Source organism: Hordeum vulgare, chromosome 6H, assembly GCF_904849725.1.
Source record: "Hordeum vulgare subsp. vulgare chromosome 6H, MorexV3_pseudomolecules_assembly, whole genome shotgun sequence".
Classification (NCBI taxonomy): domain Eukaryota; kingdom Viridiplantae; phylum Streptophyta; class Magnoliopsida; order Poales; family Poaceae; genus Hordeum; species Hordeum vulgare.
The window spans coordinates 7,963,491-7,981,540 of NC_058523.1; the positions used below are offsets into that span (position 1 = coordinate 7,963,491).

General features: G+C 44.2%; 1 long non-coding RNA gene across 1 annotated transcript; it reads right to left on the minus strand.

Annotated features, from left to right (window-relative positions):
• Window positions 1–8,864: 8,864 nt before the first annotated feature.
• On the minus strand, window positions 8,865–9,280 carry LOC123406219. The gene is made up of 3 exons (XR_006612041.1): window positions 9,241–9,280; window positions 9,044–9,154; window positions 8,865–8,957 (listed from the first exon to the last, which is right to left on the minus strand). It is a non-coding gene; the product is annotated as an uncharacterized LOC123406219 (long non-coding RNA).
• Between the last annotated feature and the right edge of the window lie 8,770 nt (window positions 9,281–18,050).

An 18,050-nucleotide genomic window follows, 5' to 3' on the forward strand; every position in this document is an offset into this window, starting at 1 on the left:
GCGCCAATGTCGAGGGTCAGGTATGGACATAGTTCGCCAGCCGCAGTTCGTCGCGTTGTCGTGTACTCTGTCGACATGTTTTGTCTGCGGTTATGCAGATGATTCCGATGTCCATCATGTATCGCGCCAACAACGAGGACCAAGAGTTGAAGTTCCTTCACGTGTTCTCCAGCATCGAGTCCTGCGAGGAATGGAGGGAAGTTCAGCTCGCTCTCGACAAGGCCAAGGAGACCTACAATCCAGACACGCGTGCCCCGACTGCGGCACAAGGGCGCCCAAATGGCACCAAAAAAGCCAGGGTGGCGAAGGACACGGCGCCCGCTGCCGAACGGTTACAAGCTTCAATCGAGCAATGCATCGCCGACGTCAAGAGCGGCGCTGCCAGGAGGGAGGAGAAATCCGACGCGCGGTGGTCGGCATTGATGATGAACGTCGCCGTGAAGAAGAGGAACGCCGACAATGAACGAGCGATGCATACTTAGTTTATTCCTACACATAAAAAGCTCTTTGTATAAGTCTGTTTCCGTTAAAGAAAAGCTCTAGGAAGACCAACAGAAGAAGACCAACCAAGTATTAGTCTGAGTAAATTACCATCAATTAGCTAGTGGCTTTAAATTCCACATCTAATTGCTTACATGGCATAAATCTTAACGGAATACAGAGAAATTTGTTTTTACATCCAATTATCAACTCCACACCTTTTTTTTTATGGAATACAGTTCAGAACACAAGTTCCCACCCTAGAGAAGTGCCAAAAAAAAAAAAACATGCCCTGGTGTGGATGTAAATTATCATGAAGTGTCAAGTTCAATGTTGATACTTGAACAGATACTAACACCATTTTACCTTTTCTCAAACAGAACGCCAAGTTTTCACTGTATTCAACTCGATATGGCGTTAAACAATATTTGTTGATTCCCCTGATTTTGGCTGCAACTAAGTTAATTGTATACGTCGACTGTTTTCATTTGCAGTTCCTACGATGAACTGGGTATCTTATTCATGTTCTCGAGCAGAATTAACATGTATCAAGTTTAGTCTGAACAGTTGCTGGTGACTCGAAAGGAACAGGAATTACATGAGCACATTGGGTTGTTTAATTTCCTTCAATCATAGAACAATACATGCACCAAGGGTAACATATCTAGAGTTTGCATACAATATCTAGGGCAATACGAGAAAACTAAATAACTTACAAAATTCGGAAAGAGAAAAGTAGGAGCTTCTCTGAATAAACTCCCAGCACGCATCAGGTCATAAATACTTCAGGGCATCATCAACTAACAAAGCCTTTAGAATCGCGTGTAGTGTAGCAAAAGCCCAGCCACCATACTTGGTCAATATCCTGGAAAGAAGAAGAAAGAACTATATATGCATCTACATCCAGTTTCATCAAATCTTTTCCTGGAAGAGGAAAGCACCATGGATCTACAACATTCAGTAAATAAGTCAGTATACTCCTCTCTTTATTGCCCAGCTGGCAAGTCACTTCATTCATCAATCGACCCATTCCCCTCGCCTTCATTGCATTAATCTTGTTTCTATATACTCACAAGCTAAACTAGGTACGAGAGAAGAGACACGCACCTGATCTTCATTTCATATCAGAGCTCTTCGCCAATAATAGCATGTCCACATCTTTGTGTTACTGCAAGCACACAGATGAGATCCCATTTCTTCCAATTTCTGCCGCTTGACGTCCTATCCTCACACAACTTGATTCTTAATTTGAGGTAGACCAGCATCAGCATGTCTACAATCTCTGTGTTAGTAATTCTGCAGGATTCTATGACTATAACTACGCTATATCCGACAGATAGTACATGCATGTCTGGATTGAGATTTAACCGAAAAGAGTGTATGAAGAGATGACATTGGGCACAACTGAGAAAAATACTGCATGTCCTTAAATGTTAAGACTAAGCTTGGTTATCTCTTGGCTGACGTAATAGTCTTCGACATCTTCATTCTCTTTTCTTCAATTCCAGCCTACATGTCTTCAGCGGAGTTTGTAACCAACACAACTAAAGCAAATTTAAAAGAGCATCTAAAAAGCAAAACATAAAGCAGAGGATGGTACATAAAATTCACATTACTATCCCCAAAAAATATTCCAAGGGAAAAAGATGTCATGAGAATCTATATAAATAGTTCTAATATAGAACAAAATTAGCTAACAGGTATGGCAGAGAATAACATGGTAATGCCATGACCCTTTTTAAGATTACCTTAAGATAAGTTCCTTCATAGTGTATGTAATGGCCTCTGTTTTTCGACACCATACCATACAAGCATCAATTTGTGTATCCAGTACAAATACAAGGGCCTTTGAAATATCCATTATGTAGTGCTAAATGGGTAGGCTGTCAACAAAATGCAACTAGCCCACTAATGAAGTATTCAGTTTTGACATCAGATGTTCCTAGAAAAAGTATCATCGAGTAGCCATCCAAGAATATAAGAGAAAAAAAAAACAAAAAAAACTGATACAAACTAGTATAGTAAACAATAACCTGCTTTGGCAACAGTTAATATCTTAGTATAAACAAAGCTACTGCAGGAAGAATGAAGAGTTTCAGCTTAGAGGACGCAGCCAACAGATTAAATCAAAACTGCAACGTCAGCGGTGACTAACGCGTTAATTCCAGATTTGTTCCCACCAAAAAGGATGTTTAAGAATTTCGGGGCTTCATATCATCTTCATGTCAAAAATGAGAACCTTTTTTCATGGAAAGATATATTGACACAGGATTGCATTGAAAACTGAAATGGCAATTGAGAACATGAACATATAGAGCATGCAGATATACTCTTCATTAATATATTTGAAAGCATTTCCAGAATGCCCTGTTGTCACTCTCTTAGTTCTACTCCCTCCATTCTTAAATATAAGTCCTTTTAGAGATTCCATTAGAGTAGTATGCATGATAATATGGCATCAGGATGGACAAGTTAATTGCAGTGTAATTTTTTCTTCTCTAATGAATGATGTAATGGGCATACAAGGAGTCATGATAAAATTATCAGTTTCATTCAGGAGTAGTGAGCATGTACCTGACATACTATAGCAGACAACCAACATCCACTCAGGCAAAGAACAGACACAGAGATTACCAGCTCACTACACACAGTGTAAACTTTTTTGCGCCATATGCAGTTACAAATTCTCATGGCCCATTCTTGGTCATCTAATTCTGAAATTAGAAGGCACCTCCCTACAAGTGGCAGCATAGTCTTCGGCGAGGTGGGGGCAGCTTCCTTGTGAGGGCATACGAACTTTTCCATGAAAATTTGCTGTCACCAAGGCTGCTTAATAGTAGTTCCACTCGTGCTCTAGCAATCTGTTTTCCTGCTTCTTGGTTCATGTAAATCTGAATTTGGCAGGCCCCTTCCCCGTGCAAGCAGCTGCATAGTCTTCAGCAAGGTGTGGTGCAGCTTGCTTGTGAGGGCATATGAACTTCTCCACAAATAACTTCTCACTGAGCGCCACCATACTATAATAGTCCCTGTCATGATTTAGCAATCCATTTTCCTTTAGAAATTTCACAACATGGTAGCGGGGCCTGTGCCGGCGCTCCAGGCTGTAAGTGAACATACTCGGCCGATGAGCAATGTAGGCTGGCTCAAGCCCCACCTCAGAGATAAGGAACTCCGAGACGCGCCGCAGCACGTCATCTGACCTCCTCAGCAGAAACGGACCCCTGGACACAGCAATGCCAACCTCGGCATCTGACCACCTGAGTGTCTTCTTCAAGTAACCCACTTTGGCAGCGATCTTGTCCTCGCTGAAGCACGAGACGGCGTGCATCGCTTGCACGAGCATTCCAGAGCCACGGGGCACGCCTATACCTTGGGCGCACGCGACCATCGCCAGGACGCGCCCTGGCTTGGCGCTAAGCACCCTCGGCACACGGGCGAAGAGCTTGGCAATATCACGAGCACCTAGCCCGCACTCTGCTAGGAGCTTGATGTTTGGCTTGACCACCGTGTCGCGGTTAGAGCCGAGGAAGCCGGGGCCGTGCTTGAGCGGCCAGAACATGTTCTCGAGTGTTTTTTCACTGTTTTGATCCTTAAGGCGTAAGTTCATCACATAACAAATTCGGTTTGAAAGTATTTTACGTTTTGACTCTTTTGGAAACGCCATAGTCCGTGGCGTTGCAGGCCTTAGGCCAAACGCCAGCCTACTGGACGTTGCAGGCCTCATGTGCAACGCCAGTCTACTGGACGTTACAGCCCTTAGCAGAAACGCCAAGAGGGCTGGCGTTGCAGACCAAAGCAGAAACGTCAAGATGGCTGGCGTTGCAGACCAAGCAGCATGCCGTGGGCTGGCTGGATGTCGTGGCTGCGTTCCATAGTGGGTCTGCAACGCCAGGACTGTTGGCGTTTCACAATCGGCCTGCAATGCCACGTTAGACTGGCGTTGCAAGAAAGAAAAAACGTCACGGTAGACTGGCGTGTCACTGTAGGGCAGCAACGCCAGCAATGTTGGCGTTTCACGGTGGGTCTGCAACGCCACGGTAGACTGGCGTTGCAGAAAATAAAAAACGCCACGGTAGACAGGCGTATCACTGTAGGGCAGCAACGCCACGTTAGACTGACGTTTCTATGTGCGTCTGCAACGCCATGGGCTCTCGCGTTTCAAAAAAGGTCAGATCGTGAAATAGTTTCAGTCAAAGTTCATTCCGTGAAATACTTTCGTCTCAGGGGTCAAAATCGTGAAAAAATCCTGTTCTCGATGGGGCCGAAGAGTGGAAGGTAGCTTGGAGACGACGAATTTGTAGCGGAAGTAGCCGGGGGCGAGCGAGGCGAGGCGAGGCGAGGCGCGCGATATCAGAAGGGGATAGGCCGAGGCCGGTGAGCCCCGCGACATTGGGGGCCAGGGTTCTGTCCACCGGCGAGGTACGTTAGGAGGCCCTAGGCCATGGGCGTTGCCTTTTCCTAGCTTGATAGTTGTCAGTGCATATTATCTTTATGTGATTGCTCCCTTCCACTTATTCACTTCGCTCATGATGTTGAAGGCCGGAAAGTATTAGAGATGCCAATGAATTGAATGCTATCTATCGTTCATTGCCCTTTCATAATGCACATTCAACAACACAATGAACTCATCAATTCTGTCAAGCTTAATTAGCATACTACAGATATATTTGATTTATTTGATAGAAGAAAATATAATTATTGAGTGTAGTAAGAAAGGGAACTGAAGGCTAATAAAAAAACAATTCACTAACCTCAACTAAAGCGGACATGTCAAGTATTTCTCATATTATTGCATTTATTTGATGTGGCTATGAGATAACATGGTAACAATTAGTAGAACCTAATCTGGTCCCTTAGACCATGCATAGTAAAGCTACCAAGCATCAAAGATGAAAATCTTTGTATAGAAGAGGACACTATGTTCAAAACATGAGGTCATGAACCTTCATTTCATTTCATCTTTTGCATTCAGAAGATGAGATCATGAACCTTTCATGCATTTGAACTATAACATATGGTCAAGTAGACAGTACATTTACTACATTATGTATAGTTGCAAATAGTCAAAACTTCGCTAGTTATATAAGGTTTCCTTTGTTGTATGCGGGAATGAAATGGAGCTCGCATACTCATCATAATCTCACATATTCATCTCAATCCCTATTCATCATTTATGTCTTTCAATAGAGCATGCTATTACCAATCAAACTATAGATGCAGAGACTCTGAATAGGTAAAAGAATTAACCAAATATAATCACCATGCAATTTGACAATACCACAAGCAGTATTACGAAGATTTGCTCATGAACATTGATTTGCACAATATTTGACAACCTTTTTAAGATGATAAAATCATTATGTTAGTTGATCAGGCTTTGTATGCTAACTATAAACTATTACTACTCATTCCACAAGGGATGAGCATCAAATTCAACATGTGTGAACACCTTCTTTCTTAGGAAAGTAGCGTATTGAAATGTATATCCTACAAAATCTAAAAAAATGCAGCTGAAAATAACAAAATATTACTTGCACCAAAACACATAGAACGTTAGGTCGCAGCGAGAAAGAAAAATCATATGTGGTCAAATAGGAGGAAGCGGTTGCCAGGGTTCAAGTCAGGGACGCATCCTCGTGATGTAATGGAGGCGGACGACAAGATTCTCGATCGAGGAAAGGCGCTGGAACCGGGAAGTCAGGGAGACGGCCAAGGTAAGGTTGGCGAGGTAGCCGAAGTCGGCGAGGATCGACGGAGGGACGCTGAGTTCATGGTGTCGGTTCCGATGGCTTGTGGGGAGAAGTATTGACAGAGAGTGCCTCATGGTGAGGTCGGATGTGAGCAACCCATCCCAAGAAATCCATGTCGGCGGTCGCACTGGTTCCCATAGCAAGCCAGGGTAGGCACGGTTGAGTGGGCGAGGTTCGTGGCATGCGGTGCCCTTCTGCCATGAGAAGAGGCGGGACATCGTTGACATCTATGGGGGAGTCGACGCTTCTAATGCATATGGAAGGGTGGATTTAAACCGAGAGGAGAAAGAAGCGAAGAAAACGGATTGTGTGACCGGTGTGAGACGATAAAGTGATAGGGTGGGACAAGCGTAGTTTCTGAAGTTCATGAGAAACATCTAGTCTAGTCTAAACCAATGAAAAATTTAGTGTGCTATAGCGTTACCTTTAAAATACACTGTTAGCGAGATATTATACATTGATTTATTTAGCAAGAAATTGCTCAGAACGCTATAGCGTGCTATTAGCAATGATACAGTGTGCAAATTTTCCCTTCGTCTAACACAATGTAAAATCGAGAATGAACAATGTTAAAAAAACAAGAGTAAACCACAGAAAAACCAGACACATGTGTCGCTCATAGAAGACCTCATGGCTATGTATTTTTTACTAAAATACAATTAAAATATGGACTGCATATAGACATATTTACTAGTGTAGATTAACTTATCTTTTTCCGTATGTAGTTCATACTAAGATCTCTAAAAAAAGTGTATCTTTAGGAATGGAGGGAATAGAATGAATGAGGAACATTGATGTGGATAGCAAGCCCCACGTTTATATTTTGATAGCCTTTAAAGATAATTAGCAGATAAAGTAAAAAGTACTCCCTCCGTCCCAAAATAACTGTCTCAACTTTGTACTAGTTCTAGTATAAAATTGTACTAAGGTTAAGACACTTATTTTGGGACGGAGGGAGTAGGAAAAAAGGGAAACCAACTCAACACATGTCAATGCAGGGAGCAACTTGGCTCACTATGGCAAACGCACACTTTGTAATATTTACCATGGTATGTTAAATAAATTTGCTATTATCCAGAAACAAAAATGATAGCTGTAAGACAAGAAAAATTGTCATGGTCTGATTAATAAAATTGTCATGCTACCTGCAATATATTTGCATTGGCAGGTCTAATGTATTTCCCATGGTAGGTCTATATATTTGTCATGGTATGTCATCATCCAAAAAAATCCACAATTTGTGTAGATTTTCTGTGATGCATACATATTACTTGCCATGATGATCTATGAACAAATCATGACTTGCCATGCTTGTGAAACTAAGTTTGCAATTTTTTAAAAATTTGTTATGTTTTAAAAAAATAAATGATTTGCTATTGCCCTGTGCGATAAGATACAATTGTCAAATTTTCCCATGTGTGAAGAACAAAATTCCTAGAGTTTTCATGTGAGCATTACAATATTTTAAACTGACATGTCTTGAACAACAAAAAAGTTAAAAAATGCCATCTAAACATTATTTTATTACCATGTGGACAATGTGAAAAATGTAAAAAAATTGCCATGTTACAAGTTTTTTTCTCAAGAAAAGATTCTTGTGTTTCTTTGTATTGAGAAGATAGGGCTTATGATACAATCCTCGTAGGAGGTACAATATTGATGATGTATACAGGGAATGCCGCAATGCGCAGGGTGTGCTTGAACATCCCAAAGTCATTGGGCATAGTTATACAATCGGTGCAAGCCAACATCACCCAGAATGCATCAAAAATGTAAAATAGAGATTTTAATGCAATGCAGAATGACGTGTTCACATTTACTTAGTTCCATTAGTAGAAAAAGGCTCATTTGTCCCGGTTCCAGAGACCCGTTAGCTCCGGTTCTGGAACCGGGACTAAAGCCCAAAACCTTTAGTCCCGGTTCGCTTACCAACCGGGACAGAAGGGTCTTCACATGGCCGCTGCGGGGAGCCCAGGCAGAAGGAAATTCAGTCCTGGTTGGTCACACCAACCGGTACCAAATGGCATCCACCCGTCAGCATCTGGCGGAGGTGTGATTTTTTTAGGGGGGGGGGGGGGGGGGGGGGGTTGGGGGTTTTGGAGGGTTAATTTAGGGGGTTTCGCCGTGCTTGGTCGAACAACAAGTTTTCGTATATATATTCGACGCTACTACATATATACAATATAACATCTTTTACAATCCCTAACATCATCTAATTAAGATCCATTCACAAATCCACATGGTATTCTCCGTCTTTAGGTGTGATGTGGTCAAGAAATAATCCCGTCAATTCCTCTTGAATTGGTCGTATGCGATCATATGGTAGGAGTTCATCCCACATCTACCAGATCTAATTTAAAGAAGGGGATCAATACATGCATGTATATGAATAAAACTCCACACAATTGATGGTAATATATAAAATAAAATTGTGAATATTATTTACGTACTTCAAATAGTTCCTTAGAGAAACCCCGCTCAGAGGTCAAGTGGCGAATGAACTCGCATACGTAGTATCCACATAAAACAGTCCCTTCTTTCTGGTACATACACTTTATGAGAATAGAGTTCAATCAAACTTATAAGCAAGCATGGTAATGATATACTGACGAAAATTTGAATCAATTATAGATGCGCGGAACTAGCTAGTACTACTTACTTTGGGGGTGCGTAAATCGCAGCTCTTTGTTTAGACTGCGAACCTTATTGGCGAACTTCTTCCAAACCCTGCGAGGCAAAGAAAATGATTACTTGATGTCAGAAAATTAACGAAAGTTGCATGCCGATATGGTCCCGGTATTGACTGAACTTACTTCTTGAGCATTGCAGTCATGTCCGCATAATCTTCTTTGGCTTTACGTCTCGAGTCTACGACGGTTACTAATGCCCTGACAACGTCAATGGATAGCAGAATAAAGTGGTACCTGCGCATGCATATATAACTCATCAACTACATTACTTAACCTCGAGTAAGCGAAACCGAGTATACAGAGAATACAACAACACTCACTTGAAGTTGTAAGGAAAGATTATTTCCCTTTTGTTTTGATGTATAAGGAACGAGGTTAGCAAGTTCTCCTCGGTCTCTTTGATTGAGTTTCGTACCGTCAATTCATTTACGGCATCTGGGCTAATGAACCCAACATCGAAGATTCTTGCTTTTTTTAATTCGATGATCTTCAATCTGCATAATATATATAGTGAGGATAATTATATAGACATGCAATGAAGGAGATGAGCTAGAGACTTAACTATAGAAGTAATACTTACAGGCAGTAGGAAGTCATCAGTTGTTTGTCGGGGGCCAGTTGATTCTATAACTGAAATAACTCCTCAAATTGAATGGGGATCACGGGAAGTACAATGAATTTGTGCTATGGTTTCACTGTCACATACATAGCGTCTTTCCCAAAGTCCCTGCAGGTTTTCATGTACCACTCATGCAATTTGTGCTTCATCGTTGTTAGAGGAGGATGATCAGGTTTGACGAGAGGCTTCCCGTGCATGTATTTATATTGTTCTTTTGTTACCTCAGCCGTTTCAAAAATTACATCATCCCCAAGTAATCATCCGGATTGGTACCGGACACCATCCCTGGATGATTAGCGACGACGATATCGCTAGACACCTTGAGCGGGGGGCATGATTGCTTCTCCTGTTGGCCGAGTTGGGGAATTGTTTTCCCACTTCTTCGTTTTGCTAAGTACCTTGCATCATTGGAAGTAGTTCCCGACCGTCGTGCTTGTGTATATGTCTTTTTAAGAATGCGTTCATTGTTGGAATCCGGCGAAGGCAGTGGTGGTCGCTTCAGTTGATTGATAGTGCGATCCACTTTCACCGGATCTAGCTTCTCCTTCTGAGGTGGAGTTTTATTTGCAAAATGGGCCCTCAATTCGGCACGACATATGTCCTCGTTTTCCTGCTTGGTCCTCTCATATGGTAACTTTTCCAGAGGCTTGAGAGATGGACCGTATCTGAATTGCCTCCCACCTCTGCTTGTACTGCTAGCCGCCGGAGAGAAGGAGGTGTCTTTCTTCCGCTTGAGAGAAGGAGGCGGACTGCTCTGACGCGCCGCAGGAGCCGGAGCGGCGGCGTTTGTCTTCCGACGTTGCCGACGAGGCGAAGGAGAGGCGGACTGGTCTGACGCGCCGGAGTAGGCGAAGGAAGAGGCAAGGTGCCCTCATGCGTCGGAGGAGCCGAAGAAGGAGGCGGAGTGCCCTGATCACTCGCCGGAGGAGGAGGAGGAGGGGGAGGAGGCGGAGTGCCCTGACTCGTCGTCGCCGTTGGAGGAGGAGGAGGCGGAGGGGGAGGAGGCGGAGTTTATTGTTGGTCTCAGTTTGAGCTTTCTTGTTTATTATTGCTTCTTCCTTTCTTTTTGCACTACTCTCCAATGCAACCAATCTTTTCCTCTCTACCAATTCTTCTTTCTTCTATGCTACCTCGTGTATCTTTGTTGCTATGTCTTCAGCTTTCTTCAATGCTTCTTATCTCCTAGATGCAAGGATGGCCCTAGTTCCCTATCTTTCTGATTCTTGATTGTCTCCAGTTTCTGTGCTAACTCACCTGGTTTGATGGTTCTTGAGCTTGCTTGGTTTCCTTGGCTAGCATGAGTCTGGTTGAGCGACATTTGGGAATAGTTCTTCAGCTGCATTTATTAGACCGTGTACATTGTATGGAACACGGGCTTTCATTATAGGCATAAGCACGCAATAGAAACAAACAAAAAGATAAACAAGAAGAAAAAATATATTTTGTTTGTGTGACATGATAGCCCAGGGTTCAGTGTTTATGATGCCAAGGTCCCTTTTGAGTGTGCCAAGGAACCACATACAGTTACAGTTAGAGGTAAAACATTAATAGTCATATTGTTGCAGCAATATTAAAGTAAGGTCACGCCTAAAGATCCTCCCTCGACTCCATGCGCGGAAGCAATCCCGAGGCAAACTAATGATCCAGTTAAGTAACAATTGTAGTTGTAAAAGATCGGGGCACAACTCCAAGTCGTCCTGTAACCGTGGACACGGCTATCCGAATAGTTAATTTTCATCCCTGCAGGGGTGCACCACATGTCCCGTCACGCTCGATAACACTCTGGCCGGACATACTTTTCTGGGTCCTGTCCGGCCTCGGAATATCGACACGTCGCAGCCCCACCTAAGACTAATCAGAGAGGCCAGCCCGCCGGTCTAACTCCTAAGCACAAAAGGTTCGTGGGCCCAGTTCCCCTTCGCGCTCCTGCACGTGGTGTGGGCGGCCGACGTCAGTCCTAGCATCCCTTAATCACAAGAGCGATGCATCTCGGGACCACTCGGACGCGCGCCGCTACATTTGCTGACATCTGAAAAGCTTCGGCTGATACCGCGACGCCGAGTACCCATAATTCTTCCCGCGTAGCCTGTTAGTGCGAAAAGGTCTCCGACCAACCTAGATCAAATACCCAAATCCATTAACATTTTAATTAGGCCAACAACACAGTCTCACGGGAATCCACCCGTCTTACAAATAATCACCAAAGATCCCAGTAACATGGTCGAGTAACTGTGTGGTTGTAACATCGGGGGGAATCCGAGGTATCACCCTCGTTGGATTCTGAACGATGTACCCGTCAAGGTGGGCTTAGAGGAATCACCCTCGGGGGTCCCACACTTGAGGGGTTGCACGACAAAGGCGTCATCGGGAATGGTGAAAGAGGAATCACCCTCGATAACCACGACCGACTAGCTATACTACAGAGATATCATCAGGAGTACTTAGCGAGTTGTCACCCTCGGTACCCGATAGTATCCGTGTAGCGTCGTACAACGAAGGGGGTGTATGTGCTGTGTCGGGTCTGGCTCGTCGATCAGAGATCGAGAGTTGACAACAAGCGAGGCAACTGGACTACGGGGTCAGAGGGGATAACTGCTCCACCTATCCTAAGCAGATTAAAGGTACATGACTCAAAGTAGCAGTTCATCAAAAATAGGCTATGCATCAGATATAGGAGCTAACTACAACAGTAGCAAAATACTAATGCAAGCAGTAGGAAGAAAGACATAGGCGATATAGAAATGATCAAGGGGGTTTGCTTGCCTGGTTGCTTTGCAGACAAAATGGATCCTCGACCGGGAAGTAGTCGATCACCGGATCATCATCGGTCTCGGGGCCTACCGGAAAGGAAGACAACGAAGGGGAAACACAATAAATAAGAGAACAAGCAAACACACCACAAAGCATGCCAAGGTAATACACCGAGCTAGGGTTGACCTAAAGCAGTACTAAATGTTACAGACGAAGCGGGAAAATATCTCACGATATCTCCAGGGTCTCTCGCTGCTACCGGACAAGCGAAATGGATGGAAAAGTTTCATGTTCGTTATGATAGAAGCATGCGACGGACGAACGGACAGCGTATTTGGATTCGTGGGATTTTTCTGAACAATATTCATGTATAAAATATTATCATCCGAGTTACGGATTATTTTATATTAATTTTTAAAGTTTTAGCATTATTCTGGAATTATTCTAATTTGAAAAAAATGCAGAAATATCTTTCTCACATGGGGGCTGTACTAGCTAGTGTGGATGACAGTGGGCCATGGGCTTGGGTTGAGCCAGTCAAAGATTGACAAGTCAAATGAGGCATGGGGTCCACATGTCATAGGCCATTAGGCTAACTGATTTATTAACTACTACTAGTCTACCTAAACACATGGGGCCACTTAACTTATACTAATAAGTCCCTGTTAATTAGTCATGAACCTAAACTGGGATTAGTCCTAACTAACTAAGTCGGCCACACACACACACTTACTCCCACACACCACCACACACCCGCTGGACACACACAAGACACACGGCCATGGCCATGACTATGGCTACCAGCGGCATCAGCACCGTGCAGTAGCAGCAAGCATCCAGTAGCCAAGCTAGCCGAGCGAAAGCAAGCAGCTGCTGCTAGCAGTAAGCAGCAGCGGCGGCAAAGCAGCAACAGTACTATCAGCAGCCAGCGGCACTGGCAGTCAGCGGGAGCGCGCGCGACGGCAGCAGCAACACAACAAGCGGTAGTGGAGCGCGGCAGCGGACGACGTCAGCGCAAAGCAGCAGCGGGTGGCGCGAGCGGCGCCAGGCGCGGCAAGGCCTAGCCACGCACAGGAGGGTGCGCGTAGGGGTACGGCCGGGTGAGCAGGGGCGCGTGGGAGAGCGACCAGACGCCGACGGGGACGGGCACGACTAGTGGCGCGCCGAGCTGAACTCCGGTCGAGCTCGGGGACAACGGAAAACGGCGACGAATCGAAGGGGTAAAGGAGGGAATGGATGCGGGGGGGCTCACCAAGAGCTCGATGGCGAGGTCGGTGGCACCGTGGATGGCTGCCACGCCATGTGCCTGCCTTCCCCCAGTACACAGGTTGAAGAAAAGGCGCTGGTATTGTGTTGGGCCGTAAACTATAGCACTAGAGCCCAGTCCAACAGGTAAGTTTGTCCATTTTTCTTTTTCTATTTTCTGCCTTGCATTTTGCGTGTGATTTCCATTTAGTTCGAGTAATAAATGAATTTCTCCAGGCTTGAAATCTGGCACATAATTCCACCACAATACTTTGGGGTGGCACAAAAAGTTTCACCTCATTTGCAAACATTTAAAATTGTGTGTATATTTAAATGGCTTGAATAATCGTTGTTTGCCACTGTTTTCAATATTTTAGGGCATTTAAAATACCAAGAAAAAGTTGGTTCTTATTTGAAAATTACTAGGTGTATAATTTTAACCCAAACATGATTTTTCTTCTACAGTTTGAAGAAATAATAATTTGACTTTATTTTTAAAATTTGAAATTGGCTTTGATTTTTATCAAGTGGAAATTTGGCTTAGTTAATCTTGATGACATAGTACCATTAGCGTGTGATTATTGTAGCTTAACTACCGGGGCGTCACATTGTGTTTCCTTCATCCTCATCTTGCATCTGTTTATCCATGTGCACACTGGGTTGCAATGTATGTGCCTCTTGTTCATCCATTTGATTAACCACATCTGGTTATGCTGATGCAATCCTCACAAACTCAAACTGGTTAACATCTGCATCAAAATCGGGATAGACAACTTGTATAGGAACTTGTGCCACACTACCTACAAGCTCTGCTTCTACTTGAACTTCTCCATGCTCTGCTTTTGCCTCAACTTCTGCATTCTCTGCATTGCTATGCACTATCCTTGGTGGGCTGAAAACTGGAGGCGAGTTAGCTCTTGGATAGTTCACAACATCATCCTCAGACAGGTTTGCATGAAAGCTATCATCATGATCCAAATAAATGCTGAAAAAGTGGTGGCTAATATCAACAAACATCATTATTCTGCCTACCTGTTCAACATCACTAATTGCCTTGAGACCGTTTGTGCTAAGTGTAAGCATGGGAACATAGTAGAAAACCTTAAGCCTCCCTGCCATCTCATAACCTATTTCCTCAACAAGATTTTCAATCATAATAGTTGACCAGGTGACCTTTTCTATATTATCATACCAAGTTACATGACCATTGACATAAGAACAGTTCATGCCATGCCCAGGAAAAAAAATCCACCATTGTTTATTTCCATAGAGAAATTGGTGCTTCGACGACCTAATACACCAACACAAATACACCAAGCATCAGATTCAATGTAAGCATCAATTTGTTTGACCCCTAAAACCATAAGCCCCAATCCCCAAATCCCCAAATCCTCTGCCAAAACCTTAGAAGAATCAGTCCAAACTACCAACTAAACACATCTAGTATGACAATGCGGGCCTAAAAGGAGGGTCTCTCAAGATCAAAACGCAAAAAAAACATGGACTCCAGGGGTTGTATACTTACTCAGGGGCTGGCGCCCCTTCTACGCGACGAACAGGGGCCATAGCCGATGCCTCCGGCGGGAACAACACGTGAGGTGATGGCACTTCGCGTACCGTGGACGAAATCCACCCCTCAACTTGCCCCTGCCGCCGATGATCGCCGGGGTAGCATCGTCTAGGCAGTAGCTCCACTGTCTCCAATCAAAGACGAAGAGGCAACGTGAGTGGAGGAGGGTGAATGCGGGGATTTCTTAACGACCAGGGGGGTTTACGCAAAAGTACACAGCGACGCCTCAATGTTTCGCCATGTGGCACGGCCGAGCGGTCAACAGGTGGTCAAGCATGGTCTTTTTTTAACACGGTACAAACGGGAGCGCTCATATACATGTGCATACATTTATCCCTATAAAAACACACACGCAGACCCAACCCCTATGAGCACCTCCAAGTGGCTGAGCCGGCATATCATTTTAAGATTTACAAAGTCATCATAGGCGCCTCATCGTTGACGGGAACATCTCCTCCCAATGAAAGCCTATCCCTGGTGGGTTGGGGATACCATTGTTCCTTTAACCATTCAACCACTGGTTAGTTTGCGGTCAAACACGGTCTACCCACCAAATACGTGCTATAGTGATCGCATTTTCACATCCAGTTATATTCAATGACCGTAATGAGCGTATTCAAGAGTTCGGTGACCGTATCATGTTTTCATCGTAACTATAGTGGTCATGAATGTATTTATCTCCATCAACAAATACCTTCTCCCTCACCATTATTTGCTATGGTAGCTCAGGCATGACCTAACGATCCATTTTCCTTAAGAAACTTTATAACACTGTTTCAACATCTACACGGGCGCTCCAGGATATAATGGTGCATTACCTGCCGAGATGAGCTCGCCCGCCTTCCTTGGACGCCGCTTGCACATTTCTGGGAAGTGCGCCAAATGCAACCGGCCGACCAATTTGGTTCGGCCCAGCCATTTGTTTTTGCGAAATATCAAATCTGTTATAAAAGTTCACTAGAAGTATAAAGCACAATGAGTGAGATCGTGCAACAATAAACAGGACTAGCACATGTACATGTGAACACACAGAGCAAACCCATGGCCGCAACAAATCTGCAAGCCAGACCATCCAGTTGCACCAGACACACGGATGGCCAATCTCACAGCCGCCCTGCTCACATCCATGCAATACAATGCAACATAGATGAACACAACGTACCAAATTGTAGCACATGGAGGACGACATAGCATAGCATCGGACATAAACAAAAGATGGATGGTTCGAGCGATCTATGACAAATATATGTCTAAAAGCATACTAGCTAAGTGAACCACTTCCTTGCCGGTTCGAGCAATCTATGAAAAACAGATCGCACAAAACTATCGTAGATACCATGCCCGGGTGACATGGGTTTGACTGCCGTCGTCGGGCACACCGGAGTAGGATTGCTGAGCAGGCGGCATGGGGTGGCCGTAAATCAGGGGTCGTGCACGCACAGGCATGGCAGTATGCTGGTGCTGCGTGTACGCCAGTGTGGTTTGTGAATTCCTTGCCATGTGATTCCGACGCATGGAATGGTGCTGCAGATGCTGATGATACTGTTGATAAGGGTAATGTAGTTGTTGAATCCGCTCCTGCTGGATATTACCTTGAGAAGTGCCATATCTGCGAATAAGTTCTTCTATCCGCTCCCGCTGATGACTTTGGTAGGACTGTGTCATTGTCGCATCGGCAGCTGAGTTTGAGACACTAACCAAATTGTATTCAGCAGGTAGACCATCCCGGTGCCTGACAACACGAGAACCAACACCTGGAGGAACGTCAGCGGCTAGAACTTCCTGATGAGAAGCATTGGAAGAGCGAGATGATGGCTTGGAAATCATGGGCAAACTGCTGGAACTCGTGGCCAGCCTCTTGGAGCCATCGTGCCTGCTGGGTACCATATATGAGGTATGGGGCCTTTGCCACACGACGACTCCGATGATAGATGTTCTAGACATGGTTAAACTATGCAAGTGCTCCTTTGGCAGGTGATCAGCAAGTATCTGAGCTACCTTCCCTTGAGAACGACATAAGTACAACGTGATCCCTTGAGCTGGCTTCACTAGCCCTACTGTGTCATCAGCGATATATGAGTCAATAGTCTGCAGAAGAAGAATAGATGGTTAGCAAATCAGGAGCTCGCCCGGTTTCCGCGCTAAGCTTTCACTCAAGGGCAAATACTAGAGAACAATGATTTTAGGATAGTAGGGAGAAACCTTTAAGAGATGATGTCGACCACTCTCAAGAGAGCCCTCCTTACAACGTAACTCAGTTACCTATAAAACAAGTGGCATATACTCAATGTAAGAAAACAATATTTCAGGACCAAAACTAAAGAAAGCCAGAAAGGCATGACATAGGAACAGATTATTAAAAATATTCAACATCTGAATTAAGTACAATGTGCATTACAAATATTCAACATCTGAATTAAGTACAATGAGCGTATGGCAATCTACTAAAAGTCTAGATGGTAGTTTATATGTTACTTCCTCCGATCCATATTAAATGTCGCTGATTTAGTACAACTTTATACTAAATCAGTGACACTTAATATGGATCGGAGGGAGTATTCAAATTCACACAAAAATTTGGATGTCAATACAAGCATACAGATTTCAGTTCCATAATGCAGTACATATGGCAACACAATTCATACGCCACAACTGGCCACCAGTCAGCTTATCCCTTCCTAACCATCCCTATCTTCTCCATGCAATGGCAGACTAGGATCATAACCAGGCAATGCATCGACAAACTTCAGCAGGTGGCAGCACGAGGAAGGTCTCTTGGCAGCTTGAATGCCAAGAGGCAGGACCTCGCAACAAGAGAGGCGATGAAACGAGGATAAAGCATAGAGATGGCAAGCCTATGGGAGAATGATGAGGAGGGCGAGCAACAAGGTCTAGGGCAGTGGCGGAGCTTGACCAAGTTTTTTTAGGGGAACAAATTGAATATA